Source organism: Schistocerca nitens, chromosome 3 (assembly GCF_023898315.1).
Source record: "Schistocerca nitens isolate TAMUIC-IGC-003100 chromosome 3, iqSchNite1.1, whole genome shotgun sequence".
NCBI lineage: Eukaryota > Metazoa > Arthropoda > Insecta > Orthoptera > Acrididae > Schistocerca > Schistocerca nitens.
In genome coordinates, this window is record NC_064616.1 from 992,779,381 (window position 1) to 992,800,362 (window position 20,982).

The window sequence follows — 20,982 nt, forward strand, 5'->3', positions numbered from 1 at the left end:
ATTTTACATGTGGAACTGCCTATAGAGAAGCTATTTGTGAAATGGGTGCTGCGACTGCTCACAGTTGACCAATAACGCATCTGGCACATTTCACCACAATATCCGCTGACGTTTAATCGCAAGTTGCAAAACGTTTTGCGCCGATGTATGACTGTTCACGAAACCTAGATCCATTATTACACACCTAGAGTCAAAACAGCATTCAAAACAATGGACAAAGGCTGGTGAAAGTGCACCAAACAAGGTAAAGACCATTTTGTCAGCTGGTAAGGTGATGGCCACAGTTTTTTGGGATTCCTAAGGAATAACCATCATAGATTACTTGAAAAAAGTAGAACTACAAGTTGATCCTAGTATATTTCATTGTTGGATCGTTTTAAACTTACATTGACTGAAAAAAGAGTAAGACTGGCATGCAAAAAAAAGCCCTTTCACCAGGACAGAGCACCATTCCAAACATCGGCGATAATAATGGCAAAAGCGCATGAATTGGGCTTTGAATTGCTTCCTCATCCACCCTACACACCAGACACCAGACTTAGTCCCAAGTGACTGCTTCCTGTTCCCTAACTTGAAACTTTGGCTTGCTGGGGAGAAAGTTTTTTTTATCTTATGGGACTTAACTGCTAAGGTCATCAGTCCCTAAGCTTACACACTACTTAACCTAAATTATGCTACGGACAAACACACACACCCATGCCCGAGGGAGGACTCAAACCTCCGCCAGGATCAGCCGCACAGTCTATGACTGCAGCGCCTTAGACCGCGAAGAAAGTTTCATCAAATGAGGAAGTCATTGTTGCTGTCAATAAGTATTTTACAGAGGTTGACGGAACCTTTTTATATGAAGGGATAAAAATTCTGGAGAATCGCTGGAGCAAATATATATCCCCAGAATGAGACTGTGTGGGGAAGTAAGGTGGTTGTTTATGAAACAAATATTCATCCTTGCTTTCTACCAGACTTATCAAGTAACCCTCTTATTCCGAACATCAATGGTGATGGTGGATGGTTCCACACTACATATGTTCTTCATCTAAAAGTTGCTGGAAAAAATTTTAGCGTAAAAAAGTCGAAATGATAGCATGAATTCGTTTTGGGTCAGGTGCTCAGCATATGAATGGGTTGTGGAAAACCATACTTAGCAAGAAGAATTGCAAGTCGCTAGAGACAGAGCACGTTGTGCCAATAAAGCACTATGTAAACTGCAAAACTCAAAGCAGGCAAGCTAAAAACACTGACCAAGTCCAACTCCAACTGCTAGACTTGGTCAAAACAAACTGTAATTCTATGTAATATGGAATACCTAAAAGGCATAAGTAGCGAAGTAACAGATATTGGGTCCCCAAAAGCAGAAAATTGCAGTCCCCACAAAATAAGAATCAAAGAAAGGAGTAAAAATTGAGGTTGATCTATTTAGATGTGCAACATCTTATAAGTGTTTCTGACATTTCCCGAGGTAGTGTTATAGGTCCTGTGATGTTCCTTATCTATATAAAGAATTTAACAGACAATCTGAGGAGCCATCTTAGGTTGTATGCAGATGATAATGTCGTTTATCGTTTATTAAACTCATCAGGAGATCAAAACCAATTACAAAACGATCTATAAAAGATATTTGAACGGTGCAAAAATTTGATGTAAAGTGTGAGATAGCCACATGAGTGCTAAAAGAAATCCATTAGAATTCGTTTACATGATAAAGCAGTCTAACCTAAAGGCTGTAAATTCAACTAAATACGTATGAATTAGAATTACAAACAATTTAGTTTGAAAAGAACACAAAGAAAATGTTTTGGGGAGGGCAAACCAAAGACTTCGTTTTTTGGCAGAACACTTAGAAAATGTAACAGATCTAGTGAAGAGACTGCCTAGACTACACGTGTCCATCCTGATTTTGAATACTGCTGCATGGTATGGGATCCTTATCAGATAGGATTAACAGAATACATCAAGAAACTTCCAAGAAGAGCAGTGTCTTTTGTATCATCGCGAAATAGGGGAGAGGGTGTCATGGACATGATACAGGATTTGCGATGGACACTATTAAAACAAAGGCGTTTTTCGTTGTGACAGAGTCTTCTGACGAAATTTCAGTCACCAATTTTCACCTCCAAGTGCGAAAATATTGTCTTGACGCAGACCTACATAGGGAGAAACGGTCATCATAATAAAATAAGGGAAATTAGAGCTCACACGGAAAGATATAGGTGTTTATTTTTTCCAAGTACTATTTGAGAGTGGAATAATAGAGAATTATTGTGAAGGTGGTTCGATAAAGCCGCTGCCAGGCACTTAAGTGTGATTTGCAGAGTGTCCAAGTAGATGTAGATGTATATATGCTTTACTTAATACTGGTACTTGTAAACAAGTACAGTATCAGCCACATTTGTTTGTGATAGGAGATTAGAGTTTTAAATGTCATGAAATTAATTGCTATAAACTAAATGATTACATATTAGCAATAAATGACAGCAATAAATAAAAATAGCATTATGGCATGATAATTTATGTCAATGACTACATCTAGTTTAAGAAGATGTCGCTTCCTGACCACTATAACAAGGAGTGAATAAATGATATTAGTGGAGTTGTAATTCAGCTCAAAGAACAGGGGTTTTGAAATGTCCCCTTAGAAAAATTATACATGACTGTGCTTAAACTGACACACAATACTTTTTAGCGCAACGCAATCTGACTTTCAATAATCCCTACAAAAGAATGGCCCTGACTAACATTAACCTATTCCTTTCATGTATCACTTACCTCACAAAAATCTTCGTTACTCGAACTACTGCAATACAGCGAGCGCCAATACTGCCAGCTAAATAAAAGATTCTAACTACTGAAGTCACTAACTACTGATAGGCATAGTTAGCAAATGGAAGATTTTGATAGAGAACAAACAATGTATTTACCTTAATAGTGTTGAAAGGTCATAATATATATATATAGCAGTTCATGACATCTAGTCTTACAAATTTACTGTCTCTGTCCAGATCATCCGCTCTCAAAACTTCGCCATCTCACTCCCCACATCCACCACTGCTGGCGGCTCACCTCCAACTGCGCAACGCTACGCGCTGTTAACAGGCAACTGCCAAACACTACAATAGCAGTATTGCAACAATGCAGACCAGCCACAGACTTCGCACAGCACAGCCAGTGATTTTCATACAGATCGCTATGTGGCGTTACCAATATAAAAACCTAAACAGCCTACTTACAGTTCAACTTAGTAAAACATATTGGGATATCTCCGCCGCCAAATACAGATATATTCCATCTTTTGTAAAGTTTTATCGCTATAGTTAGGTAGACTGGCCCCAATGACCTTCATGTATTTCGGATTTTTAATATAAATACAATTTCTTGTAACTTAGTCAGCCGGCCGGGGTGGCCGAGCGGTTCTAGGCGTTACAGTCTGGAACCACGTGACCGCTACGGTCGCAGGTTCGAATCCTGCCTAGAACATGGCTGTGTGCGATGTCCTTAGGTTAGTTAGGTTTAAGTAGTTCTAAGTTCTAGGGGACTGATGACCTCAGACGTTAAGTGTCATAGTGCTCAGAGCCATTTGAACCATTTTTTTTAACTTAGTCAACATGAAGCTCATAGAGATACTAAGCTCATACAGTCTGATAAATACAGTTTGCCCAGACACCAGAGTAACAGACTCAAGTTCTAATCGGATGGATTATGCAATAACAAACAAAAATTCTCAAGGAGTGTTAAGTTCAACAGAGTACATACTTTGCTCAATAACAGGAAATTTTGCACCTAAAAAAATCGACAGTTTTAGAACGAAAACAACCTTCCAACAGCTTTAAAAATAAACTTGGCAAAGAGAGCTGGGATATAGTCCACCGTTGGGTGGCTTGCGAAGTATAAATGTTGATGTAGATACAAAAGAACATGACAAAAATTCAGAGGCATTTTAGAGAACTCAGTTGAGACGCCTTTACTACTGTTGGCTCATTAAAGAAACAGAGGGAATTCTAATACACAGTCACAATGTGGAAATAACATCAGATTCAAACTACCATTCAAATTCACTAAGCTTAGGCTGAATATGATTGATCTGGGTGTAGTGTACAGATGAACAAACTTACAGGTTTTCAAGCATAAATATAAGGCAGATAAAAAATTTTAAGGTAGAACTTAAAAATTTTATGAAACACATTCACAACAATCAAATACCACTGTCAACTAATCCAAGAAAAACTTATTGAATACTAATTCAAAAATATCACAACACCACTTCTGAATGGTGACAGCGAACCAACACATGTTAGGCTAATGCCAAGCTAGAAGATTTTTCTCTGTTCAATATTAGCAGTTGAAATAGCAAAGGGCGCCATACTTGAAACAATTAGAATCGCAGTGGATGAGTCGCACCAAATTAAAACTGCGTGTCGCACATACCACAAAAATCTGTGGCTTTTGTAGCTGTTTTACGACCGGCCTACAAGACACACCTTGCAACATGAGCTGTCATTCTTAAATTAGATATTTAGCTGCAGTAGCATTATATGTTGCTCATCGATGCAGAAGGCACCATTTTCTATGATAATCATGGATTCATAGAATTATTGTGAATCTTCCAACTGAAGATAAACACACTGTTAGGCGAGAAACATAGAGATTACCCAGAGAAATTCTACAATCATTACTATATGTCTGTAGAATCTTTCGATTTATTATCGAACAATAAAACTGTACGTCGATCTACAACAACGATCTGTCTGCACAAATGTACTTGCACATCATGTATGCCCAAACAGATCATTGTGTGGGAACAGGGCATTTTTGAAGATATGAGAATGTGCAATACAAACCTGTAAGTTGGCGCTGGGGGCTTGAAGAAAATTTCTCGAATCTGTGGGCACCAACCACTTCTGCACAGACAAATGGTAGTGTGTGGTGTGAATGAAACTTATTTGCGTCAGCTATTTTTTCAGTCTAGTGTTTCTTTCTGTGCATGAACAGTGAATTTCAAATTGGTACATATACATCAGTGCCCTAGAGAATTCATTGCTGCATTTATTGAAATGTTCAGGAGTCACATATGTTTGTGGAAAAATAAGAACAGGAAAGGCAGTGATATAGATAAGAAGGCAGCATCTTATAATTCTTTAATAGAGAAATGGAGTTTTGTATTGTGATGCAAAAGTTTATAACTTCAACAGAGAATTGAGAATACTGATTCAGAAACAAACTGAACTATTGTTCAGTCGCCAAGCATATAATTTCTGATAATATATTGAGTCTCAAACACATTTAAAACTGTAAAATTATCATCTGTAACTTTTCAGAGTAAATATATTGCACAGTCGAGGTATTTTATTTGCCCTCATGAAATTCTCCTTGAGGTCAGTGTTAATAGCTTTGCATGTGTTCAGTACGAGTTCATTTTATGCTTGTTTCGATACTCAGTAGAAAATTCAAGATCCTTGTATCTACTTCCTGTTGGCAGGAATTTAAAAGCCACCGTCACCTGCTCATCCTCATTCAAGCATTTTTTGCATTATTCAAAAGAGAATTATATGTTTCTAAAGTCATCTGCAAAGAGCAAATAATTACGTCAGTCGTTGGGTTCGCCCTACAACTCACGAGTATATTTATGTGCGAAAGTTGTATTCATTTAAGCTGCCACTGTTCAGACAATTTTGATCAGTCTTCCAGTTTCATGCAATTTGGTTTTGGTAAGACAAGTTGTGAACAGAGACCCTAATACAATTTCCTCCATTACTAACTTATGAATAACTGAAATAAACTTTGAGATTGCGAGAGTGTAGTCGCTTTCCACTGAAATTGCTGTTCTACATCGACATATGACACGTGAGCAGTAGATTGGAACTTGTGTCATGTGAACATACCGCATTTGCTGCGATATGTTGCATGCACAGACTTTTGTGCAGATATCTGCATGGACAAAACGTTGCGTTTGGATGGGCATTAATTAATAATAATAACAATATTTATTAAACATTGAAATAACCAAGTACAGTCCTTAGAAAAAATACAATTTCAGGACATCGTACCGATTATTCTTCTGAATATGTGACTTTACAAAGTTACAAACTGAAGATGTGTTTGTATTAATAAATTTTTCATTTTGATACATTTTACATTTGGTAATATACAAATAATAATGTTACAAACATGGTTGTTATCAACATTAGGTCAGTTGTGACTTACTTAAAACTATAAACGTGACACACTTACAAAGCAGTTTTCATAAAGATAAAATACTCATGTAGGAAATAAAAATGGTTTTCAATTAGAATTCTTTTTAGCTGGTCTTTTAAGTTGTTAGAAGAAAGGGCTGTGAAACTTTTTGGTAGGGCATTGGCTAGCTTCACCCCAGCATGAAGTGCATTTTTCTTTCATATAAAGCTGTTCTTTGGGTATTTACGTGGTATCTGAATTTTTATCTTGTTTTGTTCTGGTGCAGGTCACAGTTGAAATTTGGATTTATTGTTTTCACAAGCAATATAATTTCAATAAGTATACACCTATAATGGTACGCAAACCTAATTCTGGGAAGAGGTTCTGATATGATTCTCTTGGTTTGGCACCACAAATAATTCTGATAACTTTTTGTTTGTAGTGTTAATAATGTACTTAGGTTGGCTCGAGTCGTTGCACGCCATATTTCTACAGCATAGTTTAAATTTGATGAGAATAGTGTGTGATATGCAGTTTTTAGTACATACATATCCATACAATATTTGCTAATCATATTTATGGCACATACATTCTTTGACAGCTCACAGGCTAAGGAATCTATATGCATGTCCTATTTGAGCTTGTCCTGGATTGTGATACCCAAGAATTTTATCCATTTTTCCTTTTTACAGTGTCATTTCCTATGGATAATTTCATACCAAATTGTCTTTTTTCCTTGTGTTAAATTCCATTATTGCAGCCTTGGAGCATTTACATTTAGATGTCTTTCATTGAACACTTGACTATTTCATTGGTTACACTGTTGCACAGTATCCCCAGAAAGTCATAGGCTTCATGTTTGCCCACAATTGGTGTGCCGTCTGCATACAATATTTTTTTTTACAGTTAGGAGAACAATGGAAATGAGCATTTGGCATCATTGGCTGGGAGGTCCCTTGTGGAGCTGGTCCTGCTGCCTTGGTGCACGTCTTATTACATTCGACGCCACATTGGGCAACCTCTGCGTGGGATGGGGATGAAATTATGATGAAGACAACACAACACCCGGTCCCTGAGCGGAGAAAATCTCCAACCCAGCTGGGAATCGAACCCGGGACCTTAGGACGGCAATCCGTCACGCTGACCACTCAGCTATCGGGATGGACGGGAGAACAATACCATATATTATTAACATAAATCTAGAAAAGAAAGGGTTCCAGAACAGAACCTTGGGGCACTCAATATTCGAAATCAGTTCGATTGGATTGGAAAGACTCCCTCTTTGTTTTAAGCAAGACAAATTGTTTTCTATTGCTCATATATGATTTTATTAACTCATAGCCAGTTCCTCTAATACCCAGGTTCCACAGCTTGCAAAGTAATTGGGTGATGCTGACACAATCAAAAGCTTTTTCTACATCAAGGAACACTCCAGTAGCATACTCCTTGTGTTCTATGGCAGTTATTATTTCTTCTGTTATTTGTGCTGCAGCTACTGAAGTTGACTTCTTTTTCCTAAAGCCTTTTTGATTATCAAGTATTAAATTTTGTTGATTCAGGGATGTCATTAGTCTAGTATGAGTAACTTTCTCAGCTACCTTAGAAAACGCAGGTAAGATTCAGATGGGGCGGTAGTTTTCAATTTTAGATTGCTAAGATGGTCATTGATGGATTTTCCGACAGAAGAAAAGTACTCATTAAAAACATTTGCGATCTGATATTGGCATTTCATGATACACCCTTTGTGATTTATAGTAAGATCACTTTTTGATTTGTCTTTACAATCCATAAGGCTATTTATTACTTTCCAGACAGCTAAGCCATTGATAGTAGAGTTTCTTAACATTGTAGCTATTATTTACTTTTACTTTCTAGTAGCAGATCTTTATAATAATCATGATGGTTCTTAAATTCTACTTTTAGTCTATTACTATTGTTATTATTTAGCACTGCATATTGGAAAAGTCTAAGTTTTTCTCTTGCTGCATTTACTTCATGATTTATCCAGTTACTTTTTTTTGTAACTTTTTGCAGTCATTTACTGGAAAGGTAATTTCTGGGAATGAGACATTGAACCAATAATAATAATCTGATGCAAATTCATTGAAAGTAAAGCTGTTTTTCTTCACCCCATTGTAAGCTTTTAAGCTAACTGTATATCAATTGCTGCAATGGTATCCAACTGATTGTGCTTATTACTAAGACTTTGAAAGTTCTGGTGAATTAATTTGAATGTGAGTTTGGATTGTTGAACACTGGTTGGAGATGTCACCCAACCAGAGTGATTGTTTTTGGGGCTACAGAAGTCCTGTTGTATGATATTATGACTGAGTTTCTCCTGCTGGACCATACAGGGAGATTTAGAGCTACCAGGCTGTCCAGCAGGGTTTATAAGTTTCCCTTGGCTTCTCAGCAGTGGTTGTTTGTGTGGCAAGTCCTGTTTGGGTGGGTTGTGCCATTCCATGGTACTGCACTTATTTACACTGCTCTGTGAAATGTTTCGTCTGATTTCATAGATTGTTAATTTAGTCACAATATTTCATAGATTGTTAATTTAGTTACAATATTTTTACCTCTCTTATTCATGTGCATACCATGAGTTGTGTATAGGTCTCTTTCTAGGTTACTGGCATTTACCAAAGACACATTGCGAAATTTATTACATATTGCATTAAGCCTATCATTTGTTTTATGCACTTCCAAGTTCACAATAAATTGTTCAATCAGATCATGGCTCTATGGACTGTTAATGACAATTACTTCAGTGCCAGTCAACTTACTGAGTACTACTTTCATGTGCCTGGTAGGGTCATTGCTTGATTTTTAGTCACATAATTTGTACCACCCATCACAATCATTTGCTGAGAATTACTGTCTTGCATACATGGTTTCACCAAAGCAAAAAGATGCGCACCAGATTGAATTTTACCCACAGCTGTAAAGACGTCTTGGATACTCGCGATGTTTTGAGCTATTTCGCGTCCATGACTGTCCCCATGTATAAGAATCCGGACCTTCTAGTACTTCTGGTTTTTCTCGCTTCTTCTATTGTTGTTTTGGGCCAATTTTTTCATATATTTTCATGGCTTGCACTGTAATTTCTTTCACAGATTTCACTCTCATTTCACTGAACAGTTTGTTTAAGTCAGTCAGTTGTTCCCAACTGTTTTTAGACCGTTACCGTAGGGTGTCATTAGACATTGGCTAGTACCCCCACCCACCCCGTACCACCCATCATCTGTTACCCCACCCCCTTCTCCACATTATCACGAACTTTAGCATCTAACCAATGTGTAGAATAAAAGACATTTCCTCGAACTCATTTATTTTGAAAATGTTGAAACATGCATGATATTTAGTTTGTGTGTGTGTGTGTGTGTGTGCACGCACGAGTGTGTGTGTGTGTTAGATACACGCTTGTTACAAAACGTATTTCCCCTACATTACTCCTCTCCATTGCGACCATTGCTTGACCTACACACTGCAACTCCATTTAAAAGCAACCTAATTAAAACGTGTGCACTATACTTAACTGTCCCTAAATCACATGATTGCTGCACTCCTTACTTCTGAAGTGATAGAAATTGAAATACTTGAGGCTATTAATGCTTTGTGTCTTACCAGAGACACTAAAATAGTAATAGTGTGTACAGCACTATTGTAGCCCTTATGTTGTCAGTGCTGTGTTGTGCTGCCAATTAATTCATTTATCTGTTTTGAAGAGAGTAATGGAGCAAGTTTTGGATTACTGCAGGTAATATCTACAATTCTGAGAATATATTTTCTTGAGAGATTTAGTATTTGCTACGTACATGTCTCACTTTTATCATCAGCAATGTACAGGGCTAAGCACAACATATGGGTTTAGAAGGTGGACTGTATGAGGAACCTGTAACCTCCATCTCATAAAATGCTACTAATTGAGAAAAAAGTAAATATTAATAAATTATATAATCAATATTAGAATATTACAGAACTGTGATACTAGTAATGATCTTTTGAAAATTATTTAATTTCGTAACTGAAACAGAGTTGGGTTGTTTTGGGGGGAGGAGATCAGACAGCGAGGTCATCAGTCTCATCGGATTAAGGAAGGACGGGGAAGGAGGCCGGCCATACTCTTTCAAAGGAACCATCCTGGCATTTGCCTGAAGCGATTTTGGAAAATCATGGAAAACCTAAATCAGGATGGCCAGACGTGGGACTGAACCGTCGCCCTCCCGAATACGACTGAAACGGAATCGGATCGTTTAGTTTTTGCCCTCAGAAGATTTCATTTTAGCCCTCAGGGGGTAATTACCCCCCTCCCCCCGCAGACTGGGAACGACTGATTTCAGTGATTGTTTTGGTACAGAAGACAAACCTCAGTTTTTATTAGTAGCCTTAGTAGCCTACACTGTCCAAATGATCCGCTGGGACAACATTTTTCAAACATTAACGCACACAGATGAAACACAGAACTGCAAATATCGAGACTGCAGAACGACTGGCGATAAAAACAGCCTGTAATGTGGCAGGAAGGCCAGCGAAAATTGCTGCGAAGAAACAGGGAGTTACTCAGTCCACAGCGACAGTTACGGGTGGAAACTTCATGGAGCGACTAGTTCAGTTGCACATTCCGCTTAGATCAGCTACTTCTATTAGTGACACGACAAAAATCGTCCAACTACACCGCAGAAAATTGCCTAGTATGGCATTAGCCTTAGATAGGCAAACATAATCACGAAAGATGAAAACACATCTTTTATTAAACAGTTTACATCCACAGAAAGCAGTGCAGCGAAGGCTCTCAATCTCCATCTACACATGCCTAGGTATGTCATACAAGTAATGGACTTTATGTTTACAGAGGCGAATGAACATGAAGTGTGCGATACTGTTCACTCGTTATACAACAAATTACAGTGCGATAGGACGATATGTCGAGTGCTGTAGTTAAGAAATGTATAAAATGTAATGTAAAGGCATTCACCTATTTCATCAGCTGCTGCAATAGAGAGCACTCCTATCTAAGTTGTTTAAAAATGTCGCTGACGTCGGTCTGTTGCAGGTTTTTTTTAACACTTTTATGCTCGCGTATTACAGGGTGTTTCAGAAAGAATGACTTTATTTTGGACGGTAATAATTACGAAACATGGAACGTGCCAGCAAGGAAATGTGTGTTTTTTGAATGGGCGTGGCCTATAGTTGCAGAAAATCGCATTTAGATGTCAGTCAGTCTTCCCAGTTGGCAGTCAGAAGGAGCAGAGGGTGTTTTGTGTACCGCTGTTTGCAAAGAGTGAGTCAGTGATTTCAGTTCAGCGTGCTTTTCGTCGGCGTTTTGGAACTGATCCGCCTGCACCCAAAAACATTAGTCGTTGGTATCGCCAATGTGAAGAGACAGGATGCTTGTGCAAAGATAAGAGTGCAGGTCGATCCTGCAAAGGAAAGCACAGTGACTGAAATGAATTATTTTGAAATGCTGCAGAATTGGCTTTCTCCACAACTTCTGGAGGACTCCGATAACTTCACTTTCCAACAGGATGGAGCTCCACCACACTGGTACAACGATGTACATCTGTTTCTCAATGACGCTCTGCCTCTAAGCTGGATAGGGCACATGTGGCCCCGAGACACAGCCCTGAAATCTTGGCCTCCAAGATCGCCAGATTGACACCATGCGATTTTTTCTTGTGGGGATATATGAAGTAAAGCGTGTCCCTTTCCCCTTTACCTCGTGACACAGAAGAAGTGAAGAACGTGGCAACAGCCACCATAACGTCTGTAAAAGCATATACATTGTGTAAAGTTTATGATGAATTTCGCTCTCATCTAGATGTTGTTTGTGCTGCTGCTAGAGGCCACATAGACCATTTGTAGTAGCATAGTAAAAATTTTAAGATTTTGTCAGCACTTTGCAATTGATCCTGTGTTTGTGGTATATTTTCACCAATAAATAAGGAGTTTTATAATCAGGTCATTATATTTGAAACCTTATATTACATTTCTGGTGACCGAGAACCTCCTCTTTTGGAAGTAACATGGATCTCGCAAACGATGATCGTGTTCGTCCACAAGACCAAGAAGACACTAAATACCAGCATCCAGATTGGCGTCGTGTTTCTTGACTTCAAGAATGTATTCAATACAGTTTTGCACTGTCAGCTAATAAATAAACTAAGAGTGTATGGAATATCAAACTAGCTTTGTGATATGATTGAAGAGTTTCTTATATGATACTTGTCCAAAGTCTGTGGTGTAGCCTTGTTGGGAAGTGAAATGTGGATGATAAACAGTCCACACAGAAGAGATTAGAATCGCTTGAAATGTGGCGATACAAAGAGACCAAACTGTTACTACATTATACTAGCTCCATCAGATGTAGATAGCAGTAGTTATATAGATATCAAGAATCATGCACAGGACAGACTTGAACAGTCTCCTGACTGAAAAGCACAGTAACAAACAAATAACGATAGAAAATTTCTTTGCTGTAGCCATCATCTAACTGTAGTGTATTGAACCAAAGATAATAATAATGATAGTAACAGTAATAATACTACTAACTTGTACCCACTAACTGATATCAAACATCTTTTAGAAACTAACACTGTACTGAATTGCAAGTAGTTACATGTCCAGAGAAATCAATTAACAGTCCAGCTGTTTAAAACTTTTTTATCAGAGATAATTTTTTGTTAATCTATGTTAGTTATTCAAATTGGGACTGTGGCCTCTTCATCTTAATCAAGTACTACATCTGAAATAATTGCGCTTCTATTATTGTTGTAACTAATATGGCTACAATTTCCTGCTGCTGTTTGATTTTGTACTCAAAAATTTACCAATTTATGTAAATACAAGGAACATATTGTTGTACACTTACATTTTATGAGTGATTCACACCAGGACATACTATATATTAATCCAGGCTTCATTATAATTAGATTTTTTTGCAGTATTAATATTCTACTGAGAGTTGTGTCTGCTACACAGCCCTGAAGCAAAATTAAAACACCAGTTACATGTAAATTGTGTCACAGCACACTGTTTATTTATTTATTTATTCATCCAGAAATCATCTAAGAGTGATATGGGATTTGTCATCATAATACAATGAAAATAAACACCTCAGAATATGCATTTGTATAATATGCTATATATAAGAACGTTTGTGTGAGGATAGGACAGGTGGTTAGCTGTGGCCTTGCTGAAAGAACCACCCAGAAATTGGCTGAAACGATTTAGAAAAACATCAGAAAACCTCTCTAGTCTGTTCAGGAAGCTGACCCCAGGCCCATAAACATGCTACAATGCCCTGTGCACGTCCTTATGTCCTCCCTTCTGTATGTTTGGAACACTGACTCAGCATACCCCTTTGAGTGAGACATTAATCTCTGGAGAATGACAAGACCTTATTATCAAGACTTTGGCTCACTATTTTCTTTAGATTGCTGCCATGCATTGTAATGTGACATGGTATTCCACAGCAGTTGTCTCCTTTTCTCATTAACCACAACTCTGAGTCCTCTAAGAAATGTTCATCTGCATAGTAAGCATTACTTGTGAAGAAAGTTTTGACTCTCTTTTTAAAGTTGTTAATTCTAATTGACAGTTTAGTGGGTATATACCACTGCTAATTTTCTAACATGTAAAGTTAATTTGAATTTACTTATTGAAAGTTTCTGTTTAGGTAGACACCAAGTAATTTAATATTGTTTTGTTTTGCATTGCTAAGATACTGCATATACTGTCCACTTCCTTCAGATGTGAAATGACTGTTTTAAATAATAGTAACTGGTATTTCGTTATATTATTGTTTAAGTCTAGATGAAGAATATATGAAGTTACACCTGTCACACCACGACATGAAACAGGATCCAGTGTATTAAACTCTTTCTAATAAAACAGGAGATGCAGATCATTTCCATAGCTTACCATGGATGATGTGAGGGTTGTGCAGTATCATTAATGTATACTACAGAAAGAAAAGGATCAAGAATTGACCCTTGGAGAATAAACTGTGTTTCTGTATTACTGTTTTACTAGAAATACACAATCTCAGGGTCTTCTTTCTATGATATTTTTATGCACTGGGGTTGTGGTTCATTAACCTAATTGTATGGAATAACAAGCAGTAGTCGCAGAGGAAAATGAAGTGAAACTACATGGCAATGTAAAATGTGAGGCGTTGCTCTACATTCAGCGGTCTGTTTAGAGAACTACCACACAAAACAAATATGCTACATGATATATAAAATAATCATAGCAACTAATATGTATTAAAACTGGTTTTAGAGCAACCAGTAGGGAATTTAATTGCAATTTCACTGGGTTAAGTGGGTGGACAGTAGCTACATAGATAAACCCTTGATATTATATGCCTCCATTTTCTTCAGCAGTGATTCAGGGTTAGTTGAATCAAACACTTTTGGATGATTTAAAAATATGCCTATTGTGTCCACACCTGGATGTGTGGGGTTATAAATTTTATTGTGTTTTGTTGTGCATTTATTGATCGAGCTTTAGCATATGGTATATATTCTGGAAGTGCTATTGGATAGCACTCCTGGAAGAAAGGATATTGTGGAGACATGGCTTAGTCACAGCCTGTGGGATGTTTCCAGAATGAAATTTTGACTCTGCAGCAGAGTGTGCACTGATGTGAAACTTCCTGGCAGACTAAAACTGTGTGCTGGACTGAGACTCGAGCTTGGGACCTTTATCTCTCATGGGCAAATGTTCTACCAACTACTTCCTGGCAAGTTAAAACTGTGTGACACACCGAGACTCGAACTCAGGTTCCCTGCCTTTAGTGGGCAAGTGCCTGGTAGAGCATTTGGTCGTAAGAAGTAAAGGTCCTGAGTTCGAGTCTCGGTCCAGCACACAGTTTTAATCCGCTAGGAAGTTTCGTATCTGCGCACACTCTGCTGCAGAGTGAAAATTTCATTCTGAAATAGAATAGAGTTTTGAGAGCTTATTTGTCTGATGAAGTTATCCTCATAAATCGGAAGGAGTATGAGCAACTATGAGTTCCAGCCCTTAGTTGATATCTTGATTCAGTCGAGTCGACTGACGAAAGAAACGAATGAATAGCGTGTGGTCTGACTGGCGGGGGCGGCTGTTTGATGGTCTTCATGGGGACACCCAGCCTAATACTTATCATATTTGAATGGTAACTCATCTACAAAGAAAATGTTGTTTCTGATTTCATTCAGAACTTTCGACTCTCTGATATGAACACAGTCTGCTATGTGCTTTTCTTACTATTACCAGTCTGCATTTTATATCCTCTCTACTTGGACCATTGTCAGGTATGTTGCTGTCCAATAAGCAAAACGCATCTACCACTTTTAATGTGTCACTTCTTAATCTAATTTCCTCAACAACGCCTGCTTCATTCGTCTACATTCCATTACCTATCTTTTGCTGATGTTCATCTCATAACCTCTTTTTAATGCTCTATCCATTCTATTCAACCGCGCTTTAACGTCGTTTGACGTTTTCGAAAGAATTAAAATGTCACTGGTAAACCTCAAAGCTTTTATTTATCCTCGCAGAACTTTAATTTTCTTTACACATTTCTCCTTCGTTTCCCTTACAGACTGTTGAACATACACGTTGAATATCATCACCAAAGGGCTATAACCCTGTCTCACTTCCCCCTCAAGTTATGTTTTCCTTTCAGGTCCTGATGAGGCATGGAACTGCAATGCTATTTCCCAGTTCACACTCATTTCCGAACCTAACCTTAAGTAATCTCTTAAGTTGAGGAAAAGCAAAACTTCTTGTAGAGCATATCATAAAATATTTGGTGGAGCAGTGAGGTGATGAGGTGTTCCCACGGAAGACACGAGTTTCCTACGTGTGTGAAAGCTGTGTCCTGGAGAGGGGCAAAAGCGAGGCCATTCGAATGTTCTAGAAGCTTGGCGTACGATTACTTCCCTCAAAACTAAAAAAAATAAGATGCAGTTTGAAAGGCAAAACAGCTCTTGGCAACATTAGGATGGACTCGTCCCTGGTCCTGAAGCGTAGGAGAAACAAAATAATCCTTCGCTGAAAATGTTTTTTGCAGTAGATAGAAATTGTTACAAGAAGTCTTCTGAATAAGTTTACACATGAGTTACAGGTGTTACTCATCAAAGAGACTAAATTACGAATAACTGGAAAAGTGATGTGTCTCTTACTAGAACTTAACTAGTGTTCCTGGACCGTGACCCCACTTCCCTTTCTCATATCATTTGGGCTCATTCCTAAAATCTCATCCTCTCGATGCCTCAGACATTCATTCCCACTGCTCGACCAGCTCCTATAGTGTTGGGTTTCGCCCCGCCTATCACAAGGGAATGAGCAATCCTTAAAGAATTCCCCTCCAGGTGGCACCAAAAACAAGTTTTTTCTCTCTCTCGTTTCAGATCTGAGAGCACAAAGTACATGGCACCACTATCCTTCCAGGAGTTAATACTTACACTTTTCGTCCGCAAACTGTATATTTTCAACAAGGCTATTGGCTGCCCCATTCAGGACTTAAACCCCCTCGGCTCGCCTGTTTGATGGTCTTCATGGGGACACCTGGCCCAAAACTTGTGGCCTTGCCTCCCTCATCAGCGGTCCCTCCTATGAAGCAAACCCACGTCTTCCCCTTGGATTTCCCCACTGCGTCATCCAACCAACTCAGTGCCAGGGTTTCTAATAAAACCTGGAGGACATTATCCCAACATTTATCAATACATGTCTTAATTCTGCAGTTAGCATTAATTTTTACCAAGTCTCAGACACTATTCCGTATATTTGTTACTTGGACCTCCTTACACAGCTCCTGGGATCGAGTGGGGGCACAACATCAGAGAAACTCCATGTGTGATTGGACACAAGACAACAGTCTTTCCAAGATTTCACATACCTAGTCAATTCACCCACAGCCCCAGTGGTGATGACCAGAGGGCTTCCCAGCATCCCTTGCAACTACTGACGCATCTTTGTAGCACAGTCTTAGCACCACGAATGGCTAACTTATATTCAAGCTGGGCTGTTGTGAAGTATGATACGCCTAACATACCCCTTCGATCTGTGACACCATACCATTAACAGTAAACTGTAACAAACATTTTCTTGCATACACAGTATACACTGAGACCAATACTACCCTATCTCCTACAGAGGATCATGTCATAGCAGCCCGTTATCGGTTAGAGGTCCATACAACAAATAAACAAGGTGGGTTACCGACCTCCCTTCAAGAGCTCGCATGTGGATGTAAACATCAACAGACTTTCCACATAAACACGGCACTACTTCATGAAAAGCCATGTGACAGAGATACACCAATTGGAACTAATGTGACTACGTGTAGCACTCTGCCGAGTTGGTGTCATAAGCATACCAGCAGAGTCAGACCAGCACTGTGTACCTATAGCTATGACAGATCTGACCAATATCTAAGCTGGCTGTAACCTAGTAGACACTCGCTGTAGCCTTCAGTAGAAAGTTGTATCTTGTTGGGCGTAACGCCACTTTGTAATTTTGTAGCATGGTATTTTGGTTATTATTTCTTTTCGTTGTCTTGTACTCTTATCTGGCTTTTGTCGCCACAAGAATTGTTGGGTTTCTCGTTGTACTTGCGTTTGGAAATTAGTGCACGCCAAGAAGGCGTTTTAGGTAAATAAGGTGTGTTCAAACTTGATCGTTAGTTCTTTCCTGCCGACCGCAAGATACTACAGTTATTGGTGACGAGGATAAAACTTTCATTTTCGGAAGAAATGGCCTCCTTAGAGGAGTTTCTTCAGTCCTTGACAGAAACTCCACAACAGATTCAGGCACCCCTCACAAGATCAGAACATCGCCTTCACTCCCCAGCGTTGCAGGAGGTAGATCACAGCATTTATTCCATCACAGGTAAATTGAACACTTTGCACGTGGCTCCACAGACATTTCTTGCTTTGGTTCAAAAGGTTCAAATGGCTCTAAGCACTATGAGACTTAACATCTGAGTTCATCAGTCCCATAGAACTTAGAACTACTTAAACCTAACTAACCTGAGGACATCACACACATCCATACCCGAGGCAGGATTCGAACCTGCGACCCTAGCAGCAGCGCGGGTCCGGACTGAAGCGCCTAGTACCGCTCGGCCACACCGGCCGGCGTTTCTGGCTCTCAATAGGTCTGTCGAACCGTAGTCAAATTACGACGAATGGTTGGAACAACACTGACTGGCACATGGGATCCACGACGAAAACTGAAGTCTTGCACAGGTGAATCATTTAATTCAACAACTGAGCCTTGAGCAGTCCTCTCGAGATCTCTCTATTACGCATATCAAGGGCTGCCTTTTTGAGTGCTTTGATGCACAAATACACGTCACCTCTACCCATCAAAATTTATTTTTCTTGTCGAAAGTCCTCAGGTCAGACATATGGGGAATGGATTACGACGCTCCAGGGTCTCTCCCGCAATTGCAAATTCCGGTGCGCCAACGTTGCCTGCAAGCAATCTTATGCCTCTTCATTGATTCGCGATATGGTGGTGTTTCACACACCAGACGAGGGCCTTCAGGCTCACATTTTCAAGGTACAGGACGCGTCCCTCAAAACCTGTCTGCTGATCATTCGTGTTTCAACAGTCTCACCGGCTACAACCGCCGCGGCTCGCCAGTTGCCTAGCGCCGAGCGGGAGTCTCGTGGGTCTGTTGGTACATGCCATGACAGAAAGTCTTTCGCCCGTTTTCCATCATGTCCGACTGATTCCGGACTCACCAACGGCCGGAGTGCTCCTCGCCCCTCCCCCCTCCCCCACCCACCACCACCAGCCGTTGTGTTTCAGGCTTCCCAGAAACAGTATATAGATGCCAGGCTTCCTGGGCTCGTCAGCTTTGGTTCCGTACGCTCGCACCTTGTGTAGTTTCAGTAATCACCACACATCAGTCAACCGCGTGTTTTCAATACAAATCTCATACAACTGTCGTCCCTTAAACGCTCAGTTTTTGGTGGTTGGCTCCCCCGGCACTACTAACCTTCTTGGTGTGGACATTTTTGGTCGTCTGGGTTTGTCAGTGCAGAACGAGGTACTGGCGATTTCGATCCCATCCTCAGATACCCTCCTCGCTCTGTTGCTTAGCAAATACGAAACGTCATTTTCATCCTCCACACCACCGGTGAATGATTTCACTACACATGTTCAGCTTCTTCTCTCTGCTGTCCCTCGTTTTTTTAAGGCACACGCGGTCCCTTCTGCTCCCCAAGACAGACTCCAGGTGGAACTTCGCCGCTTACAAGATTAAGGCATCCTTTCTCCCGTCGCGTACAGTCGCTGGGCGACGCCTATCCAACGTTATTTGGAACACCTCACAAGTCGGGTGCCCTGTGCGGCAAATTATCTGGACAGAACGTTTTCTGCAGACGTACAAGACCCAGATCGATAAGCAGCTAAGTCATCGCCAACTGGAGGAGGCCATGCTTCTTTTTTTGGCTATGTACCGCGCCACCCCCCATGTCAGTAAAAGTTCAGCAGAGGTACTTCACGGTCGACCATTCCGAGCTCTCCCTTATCTGTCCTTGTTTGTGGTGCTGTGCATTCTTTTTTCCAGGGGGAGAAATGTTGTGGCGGCCCATCATCAGTTAGAGGGTCAATACAACAGGCAAGAGAGGTGGGCTGCCGACCTCCCTTCAAGAGCTCGCATGTGGATGTAAACATCAACAGACTTTCCACATAAACACGGCACTACTTCGTGAAAAGCCATGTGACAGAGATACACCAATTGGAACTAATGTGACTACGTGTAGCACTCTGCTGAATCGGTGTCATAAGCACGCCAGCAGAGTCAGACCGGCACTGTGTACCTATAGCTGATACCTACGCCGGCTCTGGCCTAGTAGACACTTGCTGTAGCCTTCAGTAGAAAGTTGTATCTTGTTGGGCGTAACGCCACTTTGTAATTGTGCAGCATGGTATTTTGGTTATTATTTCTTTTCGTTGTCTTGTACTCTTATCTGGCTTTTGTCGCCACAAGAATTGTTTGGTTTGTCGTTGTTCTTGCGTTTGGAAATTAGTGCACGCCAAGGAGGCCTTTTAGATAAATAAAGTGTGTTCAAACTTGATCGTTACTTCTTTCCTGCAGACCACAGGACACTATAGATGAGAACCCCAGTGCTCAAACAGAATGATGCTCTCCTACCACTATCGTGGTGAGATTGAAGGGTGAGCTGCAGAGCTCATCACTGTGAGCAGCACTGTACGAAACTACTTTCATTTATGCTTGAAAGTCATATTTTTAACTATGACAATAACTACATATTTAGCTTATGTAATGCTGCTATGTCGAGTCTCACGTTGGTACTGCTAATCAGTGTTACACTTATTATCTTACTGTGTATATACACTCTAAGACAAAAAAACGACACACCGCAAAAGAATTATCCGAATGGGACGGAAATCGGTAGACGTGACGTATATACCCAGAGACAAACAAATGATTACAATATCAGAAAAATTGGACGATTTATTCGAGAGAAAGAGCTTCACAAATTGAGCAAGTCAATAAAGTTGTGCTTCACCTCTGACTCCTATGCAAACAGTTGTTCAACTTGGCATTGATTGACAGAGTTATTGGATGTCCTTCTGAGAGATATCACGCCAAATTCTGTCCAATTGGCGAGCTAGATCGTCAAAATCCGAAGCTGGTTGGAGTGCCCTGCTGATAATGCTCCAGATATTCTCAACTAGGTAGAGACTGGATGACCTTGCTGGCCATGGTGGAGTTTGATAACCACAAAGACAAGCAGTAGAAGCTCACGGCCATTGTGGGTGGGCATTATCTTGCTGAAATGTAAGCCCAGG